This window comes from Adiantum capillus-veneris, chromosome 10 (assembly GCF_014529385.1).
Source record: "Adiantum capillus-veneris isolate H3 chromosome 10, ASM1452938v2, whole genome shotgun sequence".
NCBI classification, from domain to species: Eukaryota; Viridiplantae; Streptophyta; class Polypodiopsida; order Polypodiales; family Pteridaceae; genus Adiantum; species Adiantum capillus-veneris.
The window spans coordinates 84,783,692-84,796,945 of record NC_140940.1 but is presented as its reverse complement, the minus strand read 5'-3'; the positions used below and the strand labels follow the sequence as shown (position 1 = coordinate 84,796,945).

Here is a 13,254-nt window from a genome sequence, read left to right as displayed (position 1 = left end):
TTCTTCTTCGAAAGTAGCAAGACGACGATGTTCATCTGCGTAACTCTTATATCGATCTTAAGCTTGCTTAACATTCTATCGAACAACTCGAAGCATGTCAAAATGGTCTGAGAGAAAATCCTTTGCTTGTTGTATCTTCTCCTTAGCCAACCCCACCGTAATGGGTGATCTAGGTTGAAATCCATACAAAGGCATAAATGGACTAAACCCTGTAGTCACATGCTTTGAACTATTATAAGAAAATTCCAATATAGGTAAGTAGTCTTCCCAATTGGCTTGCTTCTTGCTAACATACGCTCGTAGAATATCCTCTACACTTGATTAACTCTTTTTCTTTGACCATCCATTTCTAGACGATCAGTCAAACTTAAATTAAGTTTAGTTTCCAACTTTTGGAACACAGCTCTCCAGAAGTGATCATCAAACTTTCGATCTCTGTCACTGATGATACTAGCTGGTAGACCGTAGAGTTTACATATATGCTCTACAAATAGCCGTGCTAGTTCCATTATAATCATACTCTTAGTGGGAATGAATCGACCCATCTTTCTGAGACGGTCTACAATTACCGAAATGGCATCATGGCCACGATTTGTAGTAGGTAGTCGTACTACAAAATCCATAGAGATACTCTTCCACTTACTTTGTGGAATGTCTGTTGGATATAAAAGGCCACCTACCTTCAGGCGCTCTGCCTTATTCACTCGGTATTGTTAGCAATTTAGTACGCACTCTTGAACATCATGATGTAAGCCCAACCAATAAAATTGCCATGGAGCTAAGGCATACGTCTTACGAATACCTGGATGACCAGCACTTAGACTATCATGACACTCAAATAAGATTTGGCGCCTAGTGTGTCTGAGTCCTTTGTCACACATACTCTACCTTTGTGAAGTAAGTAGCCATCATCAATGGAAAATTTCTTCCATCGCTTAAGCTCTTACTAAGTAGGGGTGGAGCTCTCTGTGTTGGAGTTTTTATCTGCGTGTGTAGAGACATGTTGATCTGGCTGTTCAGAGACATGTAAGTGTGAGAGATCCCTTTTTAAAACTGCACTCCACACTTTAGCATATGATTGATCTTGTGCACACTTGCCACGTAACAACTCCAAAAATCCACTCTTTAGTTCCCTAAAAGCAAGTGAATTAATATGAGGCATCCAACTTAGTGCATCCTCTACTACATTATATCGATCCTTGCAATATCGTAGCTTACAATCATAATCTTGAAGGATTTCTGACCATCTAGCTTTACGGCCCTTCAAGTCTATTTGAGTAGTAAACCATTTGATACTCTCATGGTCAAAAACTACTTCAAACTCGGCACCATATAAATAGTGTCGCCACTTCCGTAAAGCGTGAATTATGGCATAGAGCTCTCTCTCATAAACAAAATAATTCTATTGAGCTCTATCTAACTTTTTACTTTCAAACGCTATAGGTCTTCCCTCCTAGAGAAGTACCAGACCAATTGATTTATCACTAGCGTCATTCTCTACCACAAACGTCTTAAGTGGGTCGACGATTTCCAGGATGGGAGCAGTGGTTATAGCTACCTTGAACTGTTCAAAACTACGTTTTTAGGCTCTTCCCAAGAAAAGGTCTTACCTTTTGCTTTAAGTTGATCCGTCATAGGAAGAGTGATTTTGGCATAGTCACGGATATACTGTCGATAAAATCCAGCCATGCCTAGAAATATTTGAATTCCTCAACCATGTTGGGATGTGGCCATTGATAGAATGGAAGAGACCTTGTTAGTGTCCATTTTGATGCCAGAATAACAGATCACATGACCGAGGTAATGTATCTCTGTTTTAAAAAAATTCTACTTCCTTTGCTTAGCATATAGCGCATGAGCTCCTAGCTGTCCGAACACTAATCGTAAGTGTTCTATGCGTTCATCTTCAGTCTTATTATAAATGAGAATGTCATTAAGAAAAACCACAACAAATTTTCTAAGGTAGGGACGTAAGACACTATCCATGAGTGTCGTAAATGTAGCTGGAGAATTGGTTAGACCAAAAGGTATAACCAAAAATTCAAAATGCCCGAACCGTGTTCTAAAGGCAGTTTTGGAATCTTATCTTGCAATAGAATACGCACATGGTAGTATCTTGAACAAAGATCTATCTTTGTATAGTATATTGTCCCATGGAGTTGATCAAACAACTCATCCACTTGAGGCAGAGGATACTTTTCATGATGGTTATCGCATTTAATCCACGATAATCTACGCACATGCGCATAGTACCATCTTTCTTTTTTACCAATAGCATTGGTGATTCCCAGGACAAAATTCTAGGTCTCATGAAACCACGAGCGAGGTATTCAGTCAACTAACTCTAAATCTCCTTGGCTTCTTTAGCACTCATACAATAAGGTGGTGTACTCTCTGGGTTAGTGCCTAGCAAGACATCTATGTCATGCTGCACATCACATGTAGGGGGTAAGCCCGGTGGTAAATCACTTAACAACACATCACTATACTTCATGAGTAAGTGAGTTAGATTTTTCCGTGCAAAAGGAGAAAGTAAACTAGAGTTATGCTAGGATGGAGAATCTTGTAATTCCTATAATGTTTGTTTTACAATAGTTGCACGTTTCTCTAAAGAATTAAAATTGAGAGCACTTTGCTCGTTAAATTTGTTAACACTTTTTTTATCAGTAGAATTCATTGCACTTTGCATTAGAACTCATTGCACTTTGCACACCATTACTAGAATTCACCGCACTTTGCTCTTGAGAATTCACAAGACTTGGGGACAAGCAGTAACACAAAAAGACTTTATCTATTAAATATACTTTCTTCAAAATAAAAAGCTCAACAGTACATATAAGAGGTGCAGATGGTATATTTTTCTCACCAAGCAAAAGCACATGTCTACCATTGGCCATTAAGGATAAGGAGTTGTGTTCATAACTAGTGTGCAATGTGTTTCCTAAACCATGCAGTCACTCCTATCCTAAAACTACATGATCACGGTCCATGTTCATAACTTGGAAGTCAAGAGTCATCGTATGATCTTGAACAATAAGCTCAATCCCTTCAACTACCGTGTCCCATACTTCTTTATCATTCCCAAACATCTACTCCACCACATACTTGTGAGAGAAGGGAGTGTGTGTAAGATTCAATTTTTTGACTACCTTATAGTTCAAGAAGTTATGAGTTGCACCATCATCCACTAAAATACAAACATGTTGCCCGTTAATAGTGCCATGCATGCAAATCAAATCATCGGGGCCAAAGGTGGGCTGCCACATTGAAACACACACACAACACTTGTGCTTTTCTTCCATATGAAGAACCTCTACAGCACAATATTTAGGAGATGAATCTCATGTGAGGCGTTGCACCGTCTGCATGGCCTTCTCTTTGCCTAGCAAAAGAGGTCAATTTTTCTTCTTATGTTGGTCCAAAAGACATCTAAAACACAGATTGTGTTTCTTTTCACGCTGAGAGATCCACGTGGAGTATCTCGTGAGTGCTTAGGATTCTTAGCCTCTTGGGGGCATGGAGAGCTAGATTATCTCTTATTCCTCTTGGAACGTGTGGGAGATCTACCTCGCCATTGACTCTTAGCCACATTTCTCTTAGCAAAAGTATTCTTAGAGTAGGGAACATTTCCTTTCCTCTCTTGGTCATCATCACATCTTTGGGCATGATTGATGGCTTGTTCCAAAGTTTCTGGATGTTGGGTCTTGACATGAAGACGATAGTCTTTGTCAGGACCCCTATTAAAGCCCCATATCTTTTGGAATTTATCTAGAACTTCTAGTTTTAATATTATTTCCCAACACTTTGAAAGGTATTGTGTGAAAGAGAGGCCAGACATGCGGTATGCATCCCATGCTAACCAATTATTATCTTCTTCGTTGGAGTCCAAAAACTCTTTGGAGAAAGAAGCTTGAAATGCAGCCCAAGATGGAGGAAGGGCATCTATTGAAAATGTCATCCACCACTTATAGGCCTTGGCTTTGAGAGACAGACTTGTTTCCACAGCCGTCTTTATATCTGGGATGTGTCTCAATCCATGAATATCACTCCATTTGTGTAAGAACGTATTGACTGCATCCTTGTTGTGATCGCGCTCTTCCCCGTGAAACTCAGGAATGGTGATATTCTTAAGTAATGCATTGCTACCTTCTACATCTTCTGCAACACTTGTCTCTTGGACTCCTTGAGTTGTGCGAGCTTGGTTCCCTTGAACCGTGCCACTTGTGGCTCCTTGAGCCATCTGTGAATTGATAAATTTCACAAGTAACTTTGTAAGATTGGTAACATTTGCATTAAGTGCAGAGAGGTTGCGTTCAAGTATGCTTTGGGAATTCTCCAATGTCTTGAAAGCAGCCATATCTACAAGGCCATGATCTCCTAGATCATCATCATCATGCATATTAGTGCCAGTCGCACCCGTGGTGCCATGATTTTGATCTACATGATCAAAATCAAACGTGTGTGTAGGTGGAGTATCCTCACTGGCCATGGTAAACACACACTAATAGAAAGAGAGAGAAAAATTCAACTTGTACCTTGTGAAATTGAAGTCTTTGTGTTTTGTATGCTCCGCGATTTGCGTTGCATGCGAACCTCGCCTTGCAAAAATTGGAGTGCTTCACGTGTCGTTCGTTGTAAGAACACCTTTGTTGATTCTTCACAAAAACCTGTTGTTTTTGTGAAGGCTTTTGTTCACTTTGAAGCTACCTCCTTGAGGAAAAAATAATTTTTGGAGAAAAACTTGCCTTCCTTCAAGAAGTGAAAGGGAAGGGTGAAGCTACTTCCTTGAAGTTTGAAGATTTTCCTTTCCTTCTAGTTTTCCTTTCAATGCAAGTATGTTATCTTTCCTTGTTATATACAACAAGGGTCGATAGATTGATGGTAAAGTGTTGGCCGCTTACCCACATAATGCATGTGCTAGTCTCCACCCAACCGTGCTATCTTATAGACTCCCCCTAGCGTACACACTATCCGGTCGTGCCGCTGGCCTTGCCCGTAGGACCCATGTCAATACATTCTCTGTCAAAACCATAAGCATTTATACCATAATCTTATTACAAATGCGCAACAAAAAAGATATTCCATAACCAAATATTTGTCAACCCTAAATCATGACCATACTAGAACCTCATTGCACCAACAAGCCATACCATAACTTGATTTACATGACCATAATCATATCAGCTGCTAATCGGCCATGAAAATATAACAAGAAGTAACAACATCTAACTATAAGTGTAAATGTCAGAGTATATACAATCATGAATAACATAAAAACTACCAAAAAACAACTATGAAGTCTATGCCCCTCAAGGAAAGGCCTCCCAGTGGACGGCCTGTCCCTCCTCCTGAAGCTGGGTCAAGAGAGCCACAATCCATGCTTGTACCCATACTTCTCCTCTCGACGTGTAGGAAAATGCTTCATAGCAAGTTCCTACAAAACCAAACACTTAACCATAAATAAATATGAAAATAATACATATACATCCATTTATTTAAAGTGTTTTTATGATACTTACAAACTCGTGTCGAAGAGTGTCAGAGCCTCCAGTCCCAAGGTGTGATGATCCAAAAGACTCCAAACGTGCTCTGGTTGCATCTCTCTGCAGCTCAAATTTCTCAGGATAGTCCGTCCTCTCTCGTGAAATCGCTGCCCACTCCTCTACGTCCAGCCATGCCGGCTTCGTCTCATTGTTCCTATACTTGTCTCTTGCCTTTGACCAACGGTGTGACATGGTGGCAATCGCCACGCTCAAGATCCATTGATTTGAAACTGGATCGTACCCCTCTGCTGGTCGGTAGTCTTTGTGAATGGACTCAACTATGTAGTTTTCCTCTCCTGATCCTGAACATCCCAATGCTCCATCACAGAGTGGCCAAATTGCATTGTACATAGGTATTGTATCCTCTGTCACATGTCCTTTCCGACCATATCCATGACAACAACTCCATCTATGGTTGTATACACCTTGCTAGGATCAGGCTCATGTGATCCACAAGGTGTACGTTGTGTGTCCGCTAGTGAACTATCTACTGAAGAGAGAGGTGGATGTGCTCTCCGTGTTGTGGAAGCATCGGTAGCACCATTGATAGAAGAAGAGACACCCGGACGATGGCTGACCGTCTCAAAGAAGAACCGCCCATCGGTGTAACTGGTACACTCGACAGAGATGTAGTGCCGATCGGACTCGGGGGCACACTAGTCAAAGGTGTAGGAGGCACACTAGTCCTTGGTGTAGGACTAACTATACTAGTTCTAGAGGGACATGCACCCCAAAGAGCTTGTGCTTGAGCAATCTGCTCATGTGTAAACTATGACAAGAAGCTACCCATTTGCTCGGGTGACATGCCAGCCAGAGTGATTGGAAACCTAAAGTGTAGAGAGTATGTATAATCGTCACTGGCCATGGCTACAAAACTTAAATTGATAAACAATAGAAATACGTCAATTCACTATACAACAACTTAAGCAATACAAATAACATAAAAACAAAACTGTAACACAAATCACTATATCTAATAATTGATGTTGTAAGTGTTCAATACAAATTACATCCTAACAAAAATCACTGGCCATTCTCTCATCTTCTATGAGCGTTGATTCTCCAAAAATATCTATGTGAATCTGTACTTCTACATCTTCATCGTCAAACTCCACTTTGTTATCGCTCTCTGCATTTAAGAGGTCATCTTCATGTTCTGGTTCTGGCATTTGCTGATTGTTGACCTCTATTTTGAAATCCTCATCCGTCTGCAGTGCACCTTGGTCATGAACCTGTTCAACCTCTATATCCAATCCTTCACACACTTGTTTTCTCCGTGGAAAAACTTGAATGACAAATAGCCAACGTGGTTTAGACAAGTTTTCTTCATCCTTCTCATTCCATAGTGGATCTATTGTGAAACAACTTGCTCATAATGCTGCAGAAGTAAAAATGTATCTCGAGCATCTATCCACACCCGCCTGGAGTCCGCCTGGAGTTCACTTGAATTAATCCACTTTTATCTTTGCGTATAGTTGCATTAGGCCCACTAGTAATAACTCTAAACCACTTGACATCAAAGATAAAAGTATCAAACTTTCTGAAGCTAATCTTCAAGATGTCTTGGATGTAGCCAAAGTATTCAACCTGAGCAATCTGTGTGTCTTCATCTCTTGCACTGGTCTGATTTTCTTGGACAAAGCTTGCCCTAACCCCACTATCGAAGGTCACCCTTCATTCGTATATCCGCTGGACTCTAAAGTGTCTTCCATGGGACCACAAAGCTCCGTATTTGTGATACTACAAGCACATAAATTACACATTTTCAATATTACTAAAGCAATGTAGGCAATATGGATTTATAAAAAGAAGTTGTAAAAATACTTACATGCCAGTGGAAACCCCTTGACATCTCCTCTTCTTCTTTAGTAATGGACACTCCAGTACGCTTTGCCTCCAAAATTGTTGCATCTAACCATCGACCTATAGGAAAGTCTGGCAACTTCTGACGATGATCACGATAAGGCACGTTTCTAGTGGCACAATTGCGCTTGAACTGTAGACGTTCTGTCATACATTGTTTCTTTTCCTCTTCGTGCTTCTCTAACCACTTTTGCATTGCCTCTGAGTTGAGTAGACAGAATCTCATACCCTTTTCTCGCATTTTGAGATCCATATTTTTTATGATTCCTTGCCCTTGCCGCTCGTCCCCTGTAACCTTGGTGTTGGTCTCAGTAGTCCACAATCAGAGCATCTCTGGATCAATTGAACCCAAGAACTCACTGATGAAAACTAGAGACTCTTGCACAAGACATCCTTCAGCCATGCTACCCTCAGGACGAGCTCTTTGACGAACGAACCCTTTTAAAGTCTTCATGAATCTCTCCAAGAAGAAAAATCCATCTGCTAATGACTATTCCAGCAATTGCAACTTCATTGACCACATGCACAAGTAAATGCATTTGGATGGTAGAATGTTAGTTGGAAAATACTTCTCCACCATACTTCTTCAATTTCATTTAAGCGAGCTACATCTATGTTGTCTTTTCTTATCTCTTTTGATGAGATCCAACACACTAGCTCACTAGTTTTATAAATTGTACATCTAATGTAATCTGTCAGACAATCTTTTATGGAAATTGGTAAGATAAACTGTAAAAATTTGTGCTAATCATGCGACTTAAGACCACTGAGATTGTAATCTCTAGTGAAAGCCGGTTTCAAACATTGCATGCACCCTGTAGGAGTCTGGAAAGAAGATATGGTCTTCTTCACTTGTTGCTCCTCTGCACAACTCAAAACCCATGGACCTTTTGGAATAGCAAATGCTCCATTGGGTTTAAGTCAAGGCCACATCTCTGGCATTCGACACACAGCCTGTAGGTCATCTCTTTGAGATGTGCTCTCCCTTTTTCCAGTAATGATCTTCCATATGATCTCTCCCACATTCTTAAAAATGTGCATTGGGTCAAGCAGATGATTGATAAGCAAATCACTCCAGTACGGGAGTTCATGAAAAATAGACAGTCTCTTCATGCCAGGTGGGTTAAACTCTCCACTTTGTAGCCACATGTTCTTCTAATCACTCGCCTTCAGTAGATGCATGTCATGTTTACATATGTTTGGCCCACGTAGCTCATGTCCTTCAGGAAAAAATCGACCATGCTCTTCGTAGACTGTCTTGCCTAGGTAATCAGAGGGGCGAAAGCCAAGTCGAGGACCACATTTTGGAACTGCATGATTGCCATCGTAGCTCAAGCCTGGAGACAGTAAAGAAGGAAATTAGCAAGGCACAATTAGTGATGACTAAGATTTGTATATAGGTGAAGGTTTTATCATACTAACGTGAACACTCACCAAAACCTGGCCAATTGTGCATGGTCCACATGAGAATGCCTTGCACATGGGCATGTCGTCATCCAATTCATTGGGACATGTCAACCACATCAATCCATGTTCACAATATTTGAAGCTCTTCTATAAGTGATACCAAATAGACGTCCATGTTCTTTGCCTTGTACTTTTCTAGGACAATGAGTGACAGTAACAGATGGCCCTTCTTGATAGCCACCCATGGAGGAAGATTGTAATTCACCAAGAAAATAGGCCATGTGCTCCAAGATGAACTGCGTAATCCAAATGGGTTTACTCCATCCATTGCTAACTCAAAACAAAGTGAACGAGGATCTTCCGCAAATGTAGGCCATTATTCTTCTTTGTGCTTCCATGCATGACAGTCAGCAGGCACCCGCATCACATCATCCATGGATCTAGTGTTGGTATGCTATGTCATCAAAGATGCTATAGAATTGCTCCTGAACATGATCTTTATTCTTGGATTGATAGGAAAATGTCTCAAAACCTTTGCAAGGATAGGTTTTCCTTGTGTATCCTCTCTATACTTGTTTGATCCACACTTGGGACACTGTACGTGATCTACGTACTCATATCTAAAGAGTATACAATCCTTAGGACATCCATGGGTTTTATGATAATCCATGCCCAAGCTGATAAGAAGCTTTTTTGCAGTAGGTTGGGTAGGGGGCATGTGATTGCCTTCCAGCAAAATTTGCTCATTGAGCAATTTGTCAATACATCAACACATCAAAAGACACAATTATTGGTTTGTATTTTGTGTCCATGCTAAGTATACAATATATTTACCTGAAAATCTCTGTGACACTCGGGTCAGACCATCCATAAATAGACTGCAGATTAAGCAGTGCCAAAGATGTACGAAGAATTGAGATGTTTGCACCATTGTAAAGCGACATTCGTACAAGAGTCTACATCATCTCACCTACTAAGCTTGGATACTTTGTCTCCCTTCCAACGTGAAGTAATGGACAACAATGATGCATAAGTGTCTTGGTGTTTTTTGTTAAGTTCTTGATAGCTTGTCTCTGGTGTTGTCATCAATCTAGCCATAAATCCCACATACTGTAAGAGGGCGACAGGGTGGAGAGGACTCCCCTGGCTTTAAGACAGTGATTGGGGTGGTTTTTTTTGTGATGTGTTGTGGTGAAATTTACGCAAGCTATGTTGAACAAATACTAATCTCACTTTGATTTGTCATGACAGATTTGTAAGAAGGTATTAATGCAACAAGCACCCCCTCCCCCTTTCTCTCTCTTTCTTAAATATATAGTTGTGTTTGCTTGATCATTGCCGATACGTTTCAAAGCAGCCCGAGCACTATCTCTCTCTCTCTCTCTCTCTCTCTCTCGTGTTTTAGTGTGTGAGAGTGTTCCATTGGTGTTAGGGTTAGTGTAAATTCATTGCTTGTTGGTGGGTTGCTCTAACGATTCTCCTCTTTTGCGTCCTAGTTCGCTCTTAAACTAGGTGGTGCCCCTCATGTAGTTGGGATTTGGCTGTGGGTTTGTTATTTTGGTTTGTGTTGTGTTGTTCCCCAGCCCCATTAAGCAGCACGGGAGCCTTGAAGGGTGTCTAGAGGTTGCTCTTCTTGTTGCCCGCCCCGGACCGCCTCAATAGTCACCTTCTCTTGTAGTACACTTGATGGAACATAGCAAACATCATGCACAGTTGGTGTATGCAAGGCTCCACTCTCATTTCCTTGGCTTGCATCTTTTCTATCCAAATCGACCATTATTGCATCCAATTTGTCACCTTTAGTGATTTCTCTTAATATCATCTGGTGGAGCTCCTTATTTGACATATGATTGCCTTTACTAGTGCTTGGAAAGATTGGCCCTGCTTTGAGGCTCATATACTCTCTATGCTGATTTAGTTTGAGAAAAATTTGTCGCTCTGTCATGTAGTCACTATCTGCTAGTTCTTTCTTGTTACACAAAGGAGACAATGTCTTTCTTTTTTGATGGATGAACTTATCAACTGTCTCTCTCGTTTTCTTGTCCTTAGCCAAGTCTGCATACATGAACTTTTTAGGTGAAAATAAACCAAGTCCTTGCTTAGCCCACCTACGAACTCGCTCCAAGTTTCTATTATATGCACGATGCTCCAAAGAGAAATTGTCACAAAGAAAGGTTTTCTCCTTTGTGGTCATTGCAAAGATTGGAGTCTTGGATCCTAGCATAGGTTGAAGGGTGGTGTCACTTGAGCAATGATTTTCTTCTTTGTCCTCCTCATGTGACATTGAGGATGATTGAAATGTGGTGAGTGCCTTTTGATCAATTGGAACTTGCTTCTCTCGAATAAATGAAGCCTGATCTCTCTCTGCAACTTTACTTTGAGCCCAGTTGTGCAACGTAAACCTGTGTCCACTTATGTTAACTCCTAGAGCTTCCCATGAAGCAGCAGACATGTACAAAAGACTTCTTCCATTGACATTGCTTTTGCGTATGCTGCATGTGTACTGATCTTGACCCAAAAATCTTTTAATGAAACATGATACTTGATGAGGATTCCAATTACAAATGCTCGCCAATGGTTGGTCTTCCATGTTGACTTAAATAAAGATAACCTATTAAAAAAACACATGAATTAAAAGCCAATGGTAAGAACCATATAAGAATAGATCAAATAACACTTGTTAAAAAACAATACAATATCATTGCCCCGCTCATTATACCTAGTTATGATTCTAAATTCTAAAATCCCGTATGTATGCCATTTGTATTTGTGGAGCAACACAAAGAGAGACCAATGTAATTAATAAATAACTGATGGCAAACTATAAACATCTCTCATGTTATTTCACCCCAATAAGCATTAACAAACAATTTTGAATACATAGCTAAAACATATGCATAATTTTTGTCTTTTGTAACACTCATAAATACAAAAGAAAGAAGAGAAATGTATATAGTCTCTCCTAAATGGTGATGGCTGTATTATCTACATTGCCATTTGAGAGAGAGAGAGAGAGAGAGAGAGAGAGAGAGAGAGACTCATAAATACAAAAGAAAGAAGAGAAATGTATATAGTCTCTCCTAAATGGTGATGGCTGTATTATCTACATTGCCATTTGAGAGAGAGAGAGAGAGAGAGAGAGAGAGAGAGAGAGAGAGAGAGAGAGAGACTTACCACTTATAAGTTGTGCAACTTCATGCGGAACATGCACTATAAGAGGCGTTGTCGAAAACCGCCAACATTGCCACGGAAAAACAAAGGAGAAAGGAGAGAGAAAAATCTGTGTGGGCCGCAATAACCGCGACTATGAACGCGGTAGTGGTTTGTCAGCAATAAGCGTGGTAATAGTCGCGGCAATATACCCACTGCTATTACCGTGACCTTTGTCGTTGCTATTACCGCGTATATCATCGCTAAACACCAGTTCAAAAATCAAGGTGCTCATTTGGGCCACCCAAATTTGGGTGGACCAAATGAGCACCTTTATTTTTGACCTGCATAAAAACAATAAGACACCAATTGTTTATTGGAAAAGTATAAAAAATACCAAAGAACTAAAATTGAATTTACTTTACCTTGACAATTAAAAATGTAGAAGATCAACTATTTAAAAAAGTTACAATAAAAATTAAATAGTTGTATATACATTGTGCCACATTTGGACTTTACAAAAGTTTTGACAAAACATTTTTTTATCTAATCCTCGTAGTCCTCGTCCAGAGGTACGTATGTTGGATCACTTTGACTTTACATAAACACAAACCAAATTAAACAATTATCCACAGCTCAAAACAATTGACACAAAATTACTTGTTCTAAACTCACCGCTTGTAGTGGTCCAACCGCCGCATCGAATTTATCGCGAGCGATGTGGTTGTTTTCAAACAACCATCACCAAGTATCAAATTCTGTATGTTGCTCCCAATACTTGACCATCTCTCTGGTTGGTCGAGAGAGAGTGACATTTTTCTAAGTTAGCATTAACAATACCAAATTATCAACTATAATCTTTATAATCAATGATCGACGTTATAATTCAAATAATCTTACATATTTATCATTCCAAGCTCCCTTGCCTCCTGAGCCATACTGCGTGGGAGTTTGTCTTGTACGGGCCTCGCATTGTTGTCTGTATGATGAGCCCGTCTCGCAGCTTGGATCGCTCTTCTCTTGACTTGCCCACTCCCACTCCACGTCTGTCATGTTGCCACCGTGGTAACTCGTGTCTGGATCTTTGACCTGGTTGACTGCTTCACGTCGCACACTAGACTGCTTGTTTTTTAGAAATTTCTTTATGTAGCCCTCCAACCATTGTTGTGAAAAATGTTGATCGGGGCGTTTGGAAATCTAGCTAATAGAGTGTCGTCAATGTAGCGTGCATGATCGGGAAGTTGGTCTTTGAACTTTATAAAACAATTATTATACGTTGAATGTATAAGAA

General features: G+C 40.2%; 1 pseudogene; it reads right to left on the bottom strand.

Annotated features, from left to right (window-relative positions):
• LOC147449170 (uncharacterized) overlaps positions 1 to 11,403 on the bottom strand; it is a 44,644-nt pseudogene extending 33,241 nt beyond the window's left edge.
• Between the last annotated feature and the right edge of the window lie 1,851 nt (positions 11,404 to 13,254).